General features: G+C 47.6%; 1 protein-coding gene across 4 annotated transcripts in view; it reads left to right on the top strand.

Moving 5' to 3' along the window:
- The first annotated feature begins 871 nt into the window (after positions 1-871).
- SGF29 (SAGA complex associated factor 29) overlaps positions 872-14,995 on the top strand; it is a 32,104-nt gene continuing 17,980 nt past the window's right edge. Inside the window, exons 1-3 of one of the 4 annotated variants that reach the window (XM_047839471.1) lie at positions 872-1,033; positions 5,855-5,952; positions 9,990-10,037. The gene's annotated coding sequence lies outside the window, so the exon portion shown is untranslated. The remainder of the gene's footprint in view (positions 1,034-5,854; positions 5,953-9,989; positions 10,038-14,995) is intronic. The other 3 variants (XM_047839474.1, XM_047839473.1, XM_047839470.1) reach the window with 3 other exon arrangements.

Raw genomic sequence — 14,995 nt, 5'->3', positions numbered from 1 at the left:
AAACAAACAAACAAACAAACAAACAAACAATTGTGAGCTCCAAATCTCTTCTGAGGAGCAACTAAGGTCAGTATTTGACATTCAGGAGAAACAGCTCTTGAGACCTCCACAAACGCAAAATTTGTGATATCCTTGCCAGCATTAGCTTCATAAAATGCAGGATATAGGGCTGAGACTGGATAGATGGTCATGCCATCATCATTGAGACAGAGATCACAAAATCAAAAAGAAGCTTGATGGGGGTGGGGGGGGAATGATGCATTAATTTGGGGCTGAAACAGTTTGTGTTGAAGTCTGCGATCCTTCTAAGTGCACACGAAAATATTGAGGGCCTACTATGCGCCCTCATAGGTACTAGGAATGTGCTAGGTACTGGGAACACATAGGTGAACAAAACAGATGATCTTAACCTTATTGGGCTGGCAAGTGTATCAAATAATCAAACGACATAAAATGTACTTCTGAACTTTGGCAGGGGTTATGTAAGAAGTTATAAGATACTGGTATGTAAACCAATATAGTTAAACATTTACTCACGTCCTTAACAGGTTCCTGAGAAGACTCCCTGAAAGGGCAATTTCTGGGTCTAAGGATCTGTTTGTTTTAATTTATTCAAACTTTTTAAAATAGAATTTATCTTTTGGGGCAACCTGTGCTTTCACACACACAAATTTTTTTTTTTTATTATTATCTTATAGAGGCTTTGGGGAATGAGAGGCTACTGAAAACAGACAAAGGCCTTAGTTTGTTAAAATAAGGTCCAACGGCTGACTCCGGACTAGGGTGACAAAGTAAAAACTACATTTCCCAAGGAGCAGCGCGGCACGTCACACGGGAAGGACGGCGCATGCGTGAAGGGGTTCGCGCTGCGACTAGCTCATAAAAGGAAAACAGCGTGTGTGGCTCTTGACGTGCCGCGAATCTTCGAACGTAAGGGCGTTACCTAACGCTTTGAAAAGCATTCGAGGGACGCGTCCGCTCCTGCCGTCGTAATTTCCAGCGCGACGTGCTTACTCCGTTCGTGGCTTGGCAGGTGGGGCTGGGTCGCGGTCTGGGGCCCCCGGGAAATGGCGGGAGCGGAGGGTTAGGGTCCCCGGTGCGTCCCTACTCCCGGGCCTTGCCGAGGCGGCTTTCGAGGGGCGGTGCGCACGCGCCCTGGGCGGGGAGAGGCGGGGCTGGAGGAGGGAGGGCCGGCGGTGTTTGAGTTTGCGCGTGCGCTCGCTGAAAGCTGGCGCGCGCGGTGCGGGGCGCTAAGGCGGCGGAGGCGGGGTACTCAGCCCAGGTGAGGGAAGACAGCAGCCAAGGATGCTCCCCCCTTAAGGAGATGACTTCATTCGCCCTCCAGAGACTTCCAGTTGTCTGCTCATCTGTCTGCGCCCGTTTACAGCCTAGGGCTTCAGTCTGTAGCTGACATCTCATCTCCAGGTCTCTTGAGAACCCCCTCCAGTCTAGGCCCCCCCCATTCCACTGAAATAGCACTTTGTCAAAGCCACCAATGATCGCAACGTCGCCAAATTCAGTTTTAACTTCGTTCGCACTCCCGTAGCAATTTTTGATGCAGTTCATCGTTGCCCCTTCTTGAAGCACGTTCTTCATTTGATTTGTGCAATAGCCACGTCTGTAGCCTCAGCTCTCTGGCTTCTCCTCTGCTGATTTCTTGTTCCTCTTCCTTATCTCTAATGATTACACCGCCCCCAGGCCTCATCCTGGATCTCTTCTCCGTGGTCACTTCCTAGGAGCTATCAATTTCAAGGCTTTAAATATAAATACTGTGTGTTGTGCTCTCAAATTTCTATCTGCAGCCCAGTGCTCTACCTTGAACTCCAGATTCTTATAGTCACCTCTCAAATGATATCTCTTAAAATGTCAAATCGGCATCTCAAACATGTACAAAACTGACATTTTAAGTTTTACCCTTCTCGTACCTTAACCTGTCTGGCCATTCTTCCAGTTGCTCATGCCAAACACTGAGTTATTCTTGGTGTAGTTTGTCCCCCTCCCCTTTCCTTCTCCAGTATATTATCATGTATTTGCCCTTGAGGCTTTGAAGTTTCACTATTGGGTGTCTAATTGTAGATTATTCTCTTTGGCACTTTGTCCTTTTTGCCTGAGAATTTGTGTTTTCGGTTCTTCGACATCCCTGTCATTGTTTATTCAAATTTATCTGTGTATCTACTCTGTCCTCTATGTCCCTTTTATTTAAAAAAAATTTTTTTTTAATGTTTATGTATTTATTTTGAGAGAGTGCACATGTGCATGCAAGCCGGGGAGGGACAGAGAGAAAGAATCCCAAGCATGGAGCCCGACAGGATTCAATCCCACGAACCATGAGATCATGACCCGAGCCAATATCAAGAGTTGTTCCTTAACCAACTGAGCCTCCCAGGCGCCCCATCTCTATGTCCCTTTTAACTTTCACCTACAAATAAGTATATGGGACTATTTGTTTAATGTCTGTGTTCCTTTCTGGACTGTAAGTTTTGTACAGCAAGGCAGGGACTCTGCCTCATTCACTGCTGTATGTTCCTCATGCCTGGCACAGCAGTATTTAACAAATTATTGAATGAATTAATTTATAGAGAAAAAGTACCTCTTCTCCATAAGTGGGAGTAGATTGTCTTTCTTAGAGTATGTTTATAGGAACTATTTTTTCTGGGATTGGAGAGAAGGTATTGACTAACCCAGCTTCAGAATTGGTGCATGCTTCTAAGCTGAAAGACTGTTTTAAGAGATTTCCAGGATTCAGCTCCCATATCTATTTTGAAGACTTAGTAGGTGCCAGGCCCTGTGCAGTTGCTGGGAATATAGGGACGAATACACCTGCTTCTCTGTCTTCTGAGAGTTTGTGGTCTGCAGGAGAGACAAGTTAATGCAAGTGTCTCGTGCGTGTGTGACAGGTGCAAGAACAGAAATTTGTGTACTGTGCTTTGGAAATTTTGATTGCCTTTGGCATCAGGGCACCTGAGCAGGGCCTGGGACAGCCAGATCCCCCTGCCATTCTCTTCTGGCTGCAAGCAGCTTTGTTCTTTTACACGAGGACACAAATAACATCATAAATACTATGTTCTGTGTATGCTGTGGTGTGAGAAATGTTGGCAAGTACTGCCGTGAAAGTATTAACTTGGCTGCCATTTGATTTGCACCTGAAAGACGAGCAAATTTGAGACCCACGGAGAGGTAGGGAAAGGATTAAAGGACCTGAAGCATGAAAGTCTGTGCTTGCTTGGGATGGGGACACTGGAATTGCTTACTGCAGTTGCTGTATGGTATTGCTGTTTGAGAGGGGCTGGCTGTCCAGGATCTGAAGTGGTGCCTTGAAAGTGTTTTGTCGGGGCACCTGGCTGGCTCAGTTGGTGGAGTGTGTGACTCTTGACCTCGGGGTCGTGAGTTCAAGCCCCACGTTGGGTGTAGAGATTGCTTAAATAAACAGACTTTTAAAAAAATCTTAAAAAAAGAAGTGTTTTGTAAACCACAGTGTGTGTTTTATAAATACCTGGCCCAGCACGAGGCACCCTGCTCTCAGTGGGTAGGTCCATTAGAATTCATAGTTTTAGTGACCCAGCTTTCTGGAGCTGGAAACAGGGGCATGTAGTAAGTCAGCCTTTTAAACCTCATTTCTAAATTTGTGTACAAAGAGTCTTACAAGTGTTTTAAAAATGAATCTTCTATAGGATCCTATATCATTTGCATTGGAAAAAATACCCAGTATACATCACTTCAGGATTTGTGGTCACTCTATCTGTGGAGGGGAAGCTACTTTGTTGAACATTATACCAATAGGTTTGGGATGTTGATCATGAGCCTTAAGGCTTAGGTCATAGAGTCAGACAGATCTGGATTTGAATCCCACCTCTTCCACTTATTACTTGTGTGACTTCAGTAAAGTCACTGATTTCTCCAAGACTCCTGTTTCCACAGTGTTAAATGAAGAGCAGTTTAGATGGAGTCATCTACATAAAAGTGCTTAGCTCATAGTAGGTATTCAGTAAGGAATAGCTGTCAGTGTTTGTCGTAGATTCTAAATCTAAAGTTCTCTCTTGGCCAGCAAGAGAGCAGACGCAGGATTAAAAGCAAGAGATGGCTAATGTCTGCGAAAAGACAAGACCCCGAATAAGGGTCCTTGCTCCGTATTTATTAAGATCAGAAGGCTTACAAACGTGATGGGCATGCACAAAGAGACAGTGAATCTGTGAACATTAATTCATGGGCATGAGGGAAAGGGGGTTTTGAAGATACACGGTGTTTGAGGTTTGGGTCAATCCTGGCGCCAGGCAGATGGGCAGATGGTTGTTAATGGCAGACAGGAGGGACAATGTCTGTTTATCTTAGCTAGCCTAGGGGATAAGGCAGATAGGGGAAATAACCTCAGGGTTAACAAGGCACCTTTTCTTTTGCTAATCAGCTCTGCTCTGAGCTGCTTCACCCACAGCAGCAGAGGTCTATAGCCCTATTTACCTGTTTACTTAACTTGGTCCTTCCCTCCTGTGAAAGCAGCTTTACTGCTATAGTACTAAATTGGGGGGCACTTTTGCCCTGAATACCTAATCTTGCTTACTTCATATACCTTTGTGTTGGGGGCCTTTGCCCCCCTCTCTATTCTAGGGGCCTTTGCCCCCTCCTACCACGTCTATTCTGGGGGCCTTTGCCCCTCTCCTACTCTATTCTGGGGGCCTAATCTTGTCTACTCAAGCTTGGGTAAGAGCATCCTATGGCTTTGTAATTCTTTATGCCTTGTTAACCCACTGGTGCAAGCCCAGGGAATTTCTAAACTTATTTCCCACAATTGTTACCTTTATGTTTATCAGGTGCCACTATGAATCGCCATCCTATTGGTGACTCTTTCAGTGCAGTCTTTTTTTTTTTTTTTAATTTTTTTTCAACGTTTTTTATTTATTTTTGGGACAGAGAGAGACAGAGCATGAACGGGGGAGGGGCAGAGAGAGAGGGAGACACAGAATCGGAAACAGGCTCCAGCTCTGAGCCATCAGCCCAGAGCCCGACGCGGGGCTTGAACCCACGGACCGCGAGATCGTGACCTGGCTGAAGTCGGACGCTTAACCGACTGCGCCACCCAGGCGCCCCTCTTTCAGTGCAATCTTAATAACAGTTGATTGACAGTTTCTAGTAGACGAAATGGTCTTACTTCATGATCTCTTTTGCTAATGAATAAGCCGAAGTCCTTACAAAGTTTGAAATTGGGAGGGAGAACATAGATTTTAGAGTTTGCAGTTTTGTAACTACCTGTTATTTCCTGAGTTACCGAGCATAATTTAACCACTCTGAACTTCAGGTTCCCCAGCTATAGAGAGGGTGTGCTTAGGCGATTGTTAGGTTTCAATGAGAATGATGTATGTAAGCTCTGGTCTAGAAGCATGGTAGGTAGTAGGGGAAAGAAATCCGCATCTCCTTAATTTTTTCAAACCAATTGATGAATGTAGATTGTTGTTGAGCGTGGCTACATTGAGAGTATGGGATCTGAGGGTAGGGTCAGATGCCTGCCTTCCCTTTGATTCAGAACAAAGCTCTGTCTTAAGCCCTGTGGGATTGATGTTAGAGTGGTTTAAGTATAGAATGTTTGGATTTGTTGGTATGAGGCCTTGGCTTCTAGACAAGGTGCTAGAGAACAGGTTTAGACTGAGTGGTTAGCGGTTAACACGTTCTTTGTCCCTATAATTACCTATTAGGCTTCTCAGTTGCAGATAACAAAAAGCTAACCCAAACTAGTCCAAGGAGAAAAGTAGTATCCATTAGACTCTAACTGAAAAGTCCTGGGTATACCAGCCTCAGGCACAGTTATATCCCGAAACCTAAGTTATGTCACCAGGCATTTTTTTTTTCTTTTAATGTCTTTCAGCTCCACTTTTCTCCATGTTGACTTCTGTCTCAGACAGGCAAAAGCCTCCATCAGTTCCAGGCTTCCCTGCTACTCTGTTAACAACCAACTGCAAGAAGGTATCTCTTTTCAGATAGCTTCCAGCAAAAGATCTTTTTTCCCCCTAATTTCTGTCTAATTTTAATTAAAACAGTTTTTTAAAATTTTTTCAAACATTTATTTTTTTGAGAGACAGAGCACTAGGGGGGCAGGGGCAGAGAGAGAGAGAGAGAGAGAGAGAGAGAGTGAGAGTCACAGATTCCGAAGCAGGCTCAAGGCTCCAAGCTGTCAGCACAGAGCCCAACATGGGGCTCGAACCCATGAACCGTGAGATCATGACCTGAGCCGAAGTTGGATGCTTAACCGACTGAGTCACTCAGGCGCGCCCCAGCAAAAGCTCTTAAATTGATTTGGGCCAGACTTAGGTCACATTCCTCTTCCTGAGCTAGTCATGGCAGTCAGAAAGAGTGGAATACTCTTGTGGGCCCAGGTCATATACCCATCTTGGAGCCAAGGTGAAGGACATTTTCTCGAAGGAGAAATTGGGAGTACTGTTACCAAAATGGAGAGAAAAGGTGATGGGCATACACTGAGAGGTTGCTTCCAGTAATGATGGAGGAGCTCAGATCAGGCCAGCCCTCTCACAGACGATGACCATAACTCGTACAAATTAAAACAAAACAAAAACCCGCTAACTGGAGTCAGTGGAGCAGGAGCTGACCCCCAGAAGGGAGTGGCACTGATGAGGTGTTCTCAATGTCTTGTTACGTGATACTCATCTTGAAAAGATAGCCACGCAGAGGGAGTTCCGGTTTTTTTTTATGTTTGTTTATTTTTGAGAAAGAGAGAGACAGACAGAGTGCAAGCAGGGAGGGGCAGAGGGAGAGGGAGACACAGAATCCGAAGCAGGCTCCAGGCTCTGAGCTGTCTGCCAGCACAGAGCCTGATGCGGGGCTCCAATTCGTGAACTGCGAGATCATGACCTGAGCCGAAGTCGGATGCTCAACTGACTGAGCCCCCCAGGTGTCCCCCAGATTCTTGATATAAAAGTCATTTTACCTAAATGTCCCACCCACCGATGAATGGAAAAACAAAATCCATACCAGTGGGGTATTATTCAGCCATAAAAGGAATGAAATACACATGTATAGCAGGAATGAACCTTGAAAATATTGTGCTAAGTGAAAGAAGCCAGTCCCCAAAGGCCACATAGTGTGTGATTTTGTTTCTATGAAGCATCTAGAACAGGCAGGTCTGTAAAGTCAGAAAGTAGAATAAACAGTTGCCAGTGGCTAAGGGGAGTGACTGCTGATGGGGACAGGTTTTTGGGGTGTACAGGCTTTGGGGGTCCTGAAAATAATTCTGAAATTAGGTCGCGGTGATGGTGGCACAACCTTTTGAATATACTAAAAGGCCGCTGAATTGAACATGTAAAGGAAGCCATATAAGCACATGGGAAGGTGCTCAGCATCAGTGGTCACCAGAGAAGTCTAAATTAAACCCACAATGGAAAACCACTTCACACTAGCTAGAATGGCTAAATTTTCTTAAATAAAATGAAAACAACAACACTGTCTGTCATCGGGCATGTAGAGCAACTAAAACTTCCATATGTTGTTGGTGGGAAGCCGGTACACCTTCTCAGGAACAGGGTCTGGTCTGGCGGTTTCCTGTAAAATTAAGTATCCACCTCAGACCTAAGCACTTAAGAGAAATGAACATATGTCCGAAAAAAGACTCACATGTGACTGCTCGTGGCAGTTTTATTCACAGTGGCCCCGAACTGGGAATCACCCAGGTGCCACCAAAGCGAGGGCTGGTTAAAGAAACAGGGTTTTTCACACAGGAGAATGCTGCTGGGCAGTGGAAAGAAACAGACTCCTGATAAACATACCACCACCGATGAATCTCAAAAACATGTTGAGAGAATCCGGACCCTAAAGATGGTGGATGGCATGATTACATTTCAGTGAAATTCTAGAACAGGTGTAACTAATCGATAGTGAAAAATGTCAGAATGGTGGTTCCCTCTGGGTAGAAATAGAAGGTGGGGCTTTTTTTTTTTTTTTTTTTTAAGAGCATGAGCAGGATAGAGGAACAGAGGGAGAGAGAGAGAATCTTAAGCAGGCTCTGCGCTCAGCATGGGTCTGACCTGGGGCTTGATCGTATGACCCTGGAATCATGACCTAAGCCCAATTCAAGAGCGAGATATTCAACAACTGAGCCACCCAGGCGCCGAGGAAGTTGTGGCTTCTAAACCGGTTGGAAGAAGAGAGTGCTAGGAGCCAAAAAGTGTATAGTGTTGGGCCTTGCCTCAGAATTCAGAAGAATGCCTGAAACCTTGCAGGGATTGCCTGGCCTCCCAGGGTTAAGAACAGTGATAGATCAGCTGGGGCCTTTGGACTCTGATAACAGGCAGCTTGGGCTCAAAGCCATGTCCTCCCAGCTGGGAGCTCTGGCCTTTCAGCCAAGTTCCAGTGCCCGGTGCTTGGTTCCCACAGGCTCTGGTGTTGCAGATGTTTTCTGGGGAAGTCCAAGTTCACAACCGACTGGATCCAGTTAGTGGGAGTTTGTTGTAAAATCATAAAATGAGGTGGTTTTCCCAAGCAAGGCGCCACCCAGCAGGCAGAGCTCACACAGGAGAGCACTCCTCCATGGTGTGGTCTTTGTGCGGGCCATCTGCTCAGAGCCGCTCCCCTCAGGCTCGGGATGCATCAGTGTTTTCTTTTGCTTGTGCCTTTGACTGCTTTGCTCGACTTAGCATAGTCCCTGTTTTTTCCTGGCAGTTCCCTGAGCCACATCTGCGGACAGAGAGGGGGAAACTCATGTCCACTAAGTGTGTGTGTTGTCCCAGGCACTGTCTGGACCTTACTTGTGTTGTTAATCCTCCAGTGGGTGCTCTGGTCTTTATGGAGACTCAGAAAGGTTAAGGAGTGCCCACGGGGTGAGTAAAAGGCCTCATGAGAACTTAATGTTCCCTGTTCTGTCCCCTTTCCCCTCCTTGGAATGCTCCTAAAATATGCATGGCCGTTCATTTCTCTGATGACTTGTTGGTGGCGTATTTCATTTCTTTTTGTGACTTGATGCGTTTGGGCATGCGGGAATGCTGTTTGCCTCTTCCCGCGTTTACCAGAATAGTTTCTGATAAACAGCTGCCAAGCCCTCCTATGTTCTAGGCTTTGTTTCGGGTGCCAAGGCACAGAGATGACTAACACTCAGTTCTTGTACTTAAGGGGCTAGAAATCCTAGAAGTGGGCTCCTACACAAATAGAAAACAGTTTTACAAGAGCAAGTGCACTCTGATTGCAGTTATATTGCATGTACAGGGAGCGGCACACAAAATGAAAATCATTTAGGTTGCTGAGGTTTACTTTAATAATTCTTTAATAATTCTTATACTATTTTTTTGTCTGCTAAATTAGGAAAAAATGGAAAGAGAGGTGTGGCCAGAGTGCTCTGGGGCCCAGGGGCGTTCCTCACTGCTGAGTGGTTAAGGAGTGCCTCAAAGAAGAGAGGGCATTTGAGCAGGAAGAACATGCTGGCATTTGTCTGTTAGGTTTGGGGGGAAGGGGCATCCGGGTAGTGGAAAAGCTTGATGGTCCACTTGCAGAGGTGACTGGTTCCAGAGAAAGCCGTCGTTCGTTGTATAATCGAGAGATGAGCTTTTCCCGGGCGGGGCACTACCCAGCGGACAAGGCGACCCTCCGGAATGCTGTTCTCCATCTCAGCACTTCACAGTGTTTCACACTGGATAGAAATGAGGGGAGGCGAAAGCATTTTAAAAACTACCAGTCACCATTTATACGTGAGGGGATCCCGATGATTGGTACAGGGGCTGAGTGTCGGAGGCCAAAGGTCTCCAAAAACGGGGCCCACCCCCCACTGCTGCTTGCTGGTTGCAAGATTAGGCCCTGACTGCTTTGCTCTTTGACCTCCTTCTTCCCCTCCAGACCACGTGGGTCAGCTTTCAAATTTCAGTGTGCTGAAAGTTTCAAGCTCCATCGTGTGTGTGTGTGTGTGTGTGTGTGTGTGTGTGTGTGTGTGTGTGTCTGTCTCTGCATCTTCCATTTGCAAAAGGTTTTCTGAGATACATACTTTTTTTCCTGTGTATGCATAGGATACCTCTGGAGAAATACCCAAGAAACAGTAGGGGTTACTTCTAGAGGTAGGAGATTTCATTGTACTTCTGGAATCATTTGAATTTTTTTTTATTCTGTGCATATGTTAAAGGTTTTGTTTTGTTTTTTCCTTAAGAGGAACAGGCTTTGTGTCCAGCCACAGTGAGGCACAGCAATGGGTGATATTGTGATAATGTGATGAGAGCCCCAACTAAGACAGTGACAGGTGGGGTGGAAGGGAGGGGCCGGGTTTGGGAGAAATTTCTGAGGCAAAATCCCTAGGAATGGAATGGGGTGGATCAGGGAGATGTGGGGTTGCAGATGGCCAAGAAGGAGGAGTGGATGCCTCTGAGATGCGAGGCCTGGGAGGCTGGCTGGGCAGCGATGGGTGCCATCAAATCACATCTGGAAGGCAGAGCAGAGCAGGAAGTGTGAGTTGTCTGAGGGGCATCTCGGGCCCTCAGCTGGCAGCTCAAAATCTGAGCTGGGAACCTTGGCGAGGGGTCAGGGTTGATGGAGGAATCTGGAAGTTTCAGAATATGGGGCCTTACAGCAGATGAGCTACCCAGGGAGCTTAGAGACTGAGAGGGGGGTCCTGGAGTAGCCGTCCTGTGGGTTGGAGGAGGGGGCAGCAAAAGGACCGCACAGGGTGGTTGGAGAAATAGGAGGGACCGCAGGCCTGGAAGCTCAGCCAAGCTTTGAGAAGCAGCATGTGGTCAGGTGTGCAGGGCAGCAGAAAGGTCCAGGAGCTAACAGGAGATCACTGGGGACTGGGCGGGAGGAGCCATGCTGTGTCGGGCTGAGGTGTGAATGGGAATAGAAAATGAGGACCGTGGGTACGTGTGGAGCCCTGTGCTAGGTATCGAGGATCTAGTGATCCCCACCCTCAAGAGAGGAGACAAAAACACACAAAGAGAATTTGAATATGATTTGATAGGCACTATGTATGGTAGAGAGATGCACAGGATAATTCGAGGCCACAGAGAAAGGTGACAAGTCAGCCTAGGAGACAGGATTCTGACCATGGCTGGTGAAGGGAGATGGTATATGAGCCAGATCCTAGAGAGTAAGTAGTTAAATTGGGCCGAGGATTAGGGATGTCCTGCTTGCAGGAAGCATATCCCAGATGGAGGGAACAGCATGGGGATAAGAAATGTGACATGGTGTGTGGTCAAAAGCAGGAGTGTGAAGTGTCTGGAGTATGAAGTGTGAGGCAGGCAGGGTAACGAGAGGAGATAGGAATGGGGGGCCAGGGATGGAGGCCTCTTCCGTCGAGTCTGTGTTGTGGGTAAGGACTTGATGTGCCCTGGAGGCGCGGGTTGAAAGCGTTTGGCAGGGGAACATGGCCACGCTTGTCTTTCAGATGGGTGGTGCCGCGGCCGTGTCGAGGGTGGATTTGATGGAGAGGAAAATGCAGAAGGGGGTGCTGTGTAAGTTACCGGGAGGCCATTGGTGTGGTGGGAAACAGTGACTGAAGGCTAAGAAGGGGGCAGTGAGTCAACAGGAGCGGTGACCGATTGGACAGGGGATTGAGGGAGAAGGTGGTTTGAAAACAGCTGTTTTCAGCACAGGCAGCTGAGTGGCTTCTGGACATGCCGGCAGGGAAGGAGCGAGCTAGCACACAGGAGTTTTAGGGGTGGAGTGGGTAGGGAGGGATGAGTTGGGTTTTCGACATACAGGTTTTGTTTGTTTTTTTTTTTAAGTTCTATTGAGCTATAATTCACATACCATACAATTCACCCAAAGTGCACGATTCATTGTTGGTTTGTTGTTGTTGTTTCACTGATTTGTACAGCCATCACCAGTATTTTAGAATGGTTTCTGGACAAATTGATTTAAAATCTTTCTGAAATAGTAGAAAATTTCTAGCGTATAGGAGAGACTCATACAAGGAATGTCTGTGTCAGGCATAGGGATTTGGGGTCTTCTCTGGTAGGGCTGTCCAGCCGGCATGAAAATAAGGTTCTGAATCTTGGGGAAGCTGTGGGGGCTGGAGGTAGATTTGGGAGTTGGTGCCATGTGGCTCATAGTTGATAATACGAGGGAAGAAGCCTTTGCTTAACAACAAAGTTTGGGAGAGTTGATGTGGGAAGTTCACAGTGGACCTTACTGCGGGGGCGGGGGGTGGGGAGAGGGTCAGGGCAGGAGAGAGGTGGTGTGTCAGGTAGAATTATTATCAAGTTCTTGCCAAGTCCTTGACACAACTTACCAGTGGTGGTTATTGATGTGAGGGGATTGCTGATGAAAGCAGAGGTGTTTGTTCTTGCCTGAGGAGCTCCCAGTCTGGTTGGGGAAGAAAAGCCAGTTTATAAAGGTAGGTTGGAAAGTCTAGATAGGAAGAGTCCAACAGGAGACACGTTTGGCTTATTTAGGGACAGTCAGGCAAGACCAGGCTTGAGCTGATCCTTGCAAGTGTAAGCTTTGGGGGAAGGGCATGCCCTTCAGCGTCTCTGGAGGGGAGGGGTGGTGGAAGGGACCTCCATGTCGAGTGTTTGTAGATGGGACGGGCTGGAAGGAATGTTCGAAAATGATGATGGGCTAGGCTGGAAGGAATGTTCGCAAATAATGAGGGCTGCCACTGTGTGTATCTCAGGGCCGGATCCCGTCCCTCAACTGCCCGTGTCTTCTTCAGATGCAGCCCTGTTCTCTGGCCCTTGGTCTTGTTCTCAGCATGCTTCTAGAAGCCCCTCAGCCAGCGTACTCCCATTTTCCCACCCGAAGCCCCCCCACCCCCCCACCCCGCATCCACACTGCCTTCCCCTCAGGCCTCCACCCTCTCTGGTGCCACAGCTCTGGCAGGAGGTAGTTGTGTACATGTGCTTCTCCTGCATGGTGGCTCCTGTCTCTCCCATTGCCTGTTTCCTGAGGTCCTAGTAAAGTCCTGACTGAGACCACTCCCGAGTCCTTTCCTGTAACATCTGGGGGCAGGTGGATGGGGTGGCGGCCAGGGCAGGGTGGGGTGGGGGAGAGACCTGGAAGTGTATACGGCGGCGGCCAGGCTCGAGCCCCAAGGAGCGCCAGCATTTGCAGGACAGGCCGGCGAGAGGCCGGTGCAGGAGAGGAGTGGAGGCTGACCACGCAGGAGGGAGGCCCTGACGCCAGGGGAAGAGGCAGTGGGCACCTGTGTCCAGCGGATGCAGACAGGGGAAGGATCTAATTCTTTGACCTGTGCGGTTCCTGGTTCTCCCGAGAGCATCATCGCTGGGCTGGGGAGGACGGAAGCTAGACTGAAGTGGGTTGCGAAGTCAAATGGGGGCGAGGACTAGAAGCACGGGCTTGGACCACTTCTGAAGTTTTGCCGTGAAGAGACGAGGTGGGGAGCTGGAGGGGAGTGTGGGGTTTGGAAGCTCTTACATATTTAATTTTTAAGATGGGCTCTCCTAAAGTATGCTCGTGTGCCATACGGCGTAGGAAAGGGGCGTCAGCCGGCCGAGAGGAGATGGGATTCAGAGCACAGATGACGGGTTGCTCTTCACTAAGTGCAGAGGTGACCGGTGCTGCTGCACTTAGCTTGTCCTGTTCATGGTGGGAACAGGGTCTCTGGCTTCTCTTCTGACCAGAGTGGGAACTTGGGACTTCAGCTAGGGGGGCTCAGACCCGGGTCTGAGGGCAGCAGCAAAAACATTGAAAGAGAGAGAAAGGTTGAAATGTCAGACAGACTTGCCGGGAACGACACCGATTTACGGGACAGCATTGGGGGCACACCTGCCGCCGGTGTTTGTGGTGGCACAGCGTAAAGTCAGATGCACCCGTCTGGTTGTGGGGCTCGCCCCAATTTTACCGTGCACCGGTGTGGGCAGGTCCACGGCAGGTGGCTCCACCCAGGGTTCCTGCTTTACTTAGCGGGAGAGAACAACTCTTTTCCACGCGAATCCATCCTCCTTGGGATCTTTCCACTCTCCTTCCGTCCACACCTTCACCTTTGTTGTAGCTCACTGGGGGGGTCTTTCTCCTTCCTCTTTTCTCTCTCAGCAGATCAGTTCCTTCATGCTGATCATTCTCAAGTTTGTACGCTTCTAATCTCTAAACTCTCTAAACTCGAGATCCATTATTTCATGCGATTCTAGCTAATGCAGCTGGACTTTTTTTTTTTTAAGGGACATGTTCTTCCCTGTATTAAAATGTATTATGTAAAGCTGTGGTGGTAAAAAATAGTGTTGCATGTGGGAAAATGTGTCTTGTGTCCCAAGCAATCAGGAAAAATAGATAAATTGGACTGTGTAGACATTTAAAAATGTATTTCAAAGACAAAAATAAAGACAACCCAATAAAAATGGGTAAAGGGCAGTTCTCCAGAGCAGAGACACAAATGGCTAATAAACAGGTGAAAACACGTTCGGCATCATTAGCCATGGGGGAAATGCAAATCAAAACTGCTAGTTAACTTTTCAACCCCACTAGGAGGGCTGTGATCAGAAAGACAGTTACACGCACTGCTGCAGATGTAGGGATATCGGAACCCTGGTGCTTTGCTGCTGAGAATGTAAAATGGTGCGCCCACTTTGGAAACCGTCTGGCAGCTCCTCAAAAGGTTGAACCTAGAGTTACCATACAACCCAGCAGTTCCACTCCTGGGTATAGACCGAGAAAATGGAAACATGTCCACAGGAAAGCTTGTCCACGACTGTTCATAACAGTGTTATTCTCATTAGCCAAAAGTGAACACAACCCAAATGTCTATCAGTTGATGGATTAATACACAAAGTCTGGTGTATGCAAGCAGAGGAATATTATTCAACAATGAGAATAAATGAAGTGCACAATAGGAAAATCTATAGAGGGGCGCCTGGATGGTTCAGTCGGTTGAGTGTCCAACTTCAGCTCAGGTTGTGATTTCGCTGTCCGTGAGTTTAAGCCCCGTGTCAGACTCTGTGCTGACAGCTCAGAGCCTGGAGCCTGTTTCGGATTCTGTGTCTCCCTCTCTCTCTGCCCCTCCCCCACTCATGCTCTGTCTCTGTCTCTGTCTCTGTCTCTCTCTGTCAAAAATAAATAAACATTTTTAAAA

The sequence above is a fragment of the Prionailurus viverrinus genome, chromosome E3 (genome assembly GCF_022837055.1).
Source record: "Prionailurus viverrinus isolate Anna chromosome E3, UM_Priviv_1.0, whole genome shotgun sequence".
NCBI lineage: Eukaryota > Metazoa > Chordata > Mammalia > Carnivora > Felidae > Prionailurus > Prionailurus viverrinus.
The sequence above is the reverse complement of the archived record's forward strand: the minus strand, read 5'-3'. Positions and strand labels throughout refer to the sequence as shown.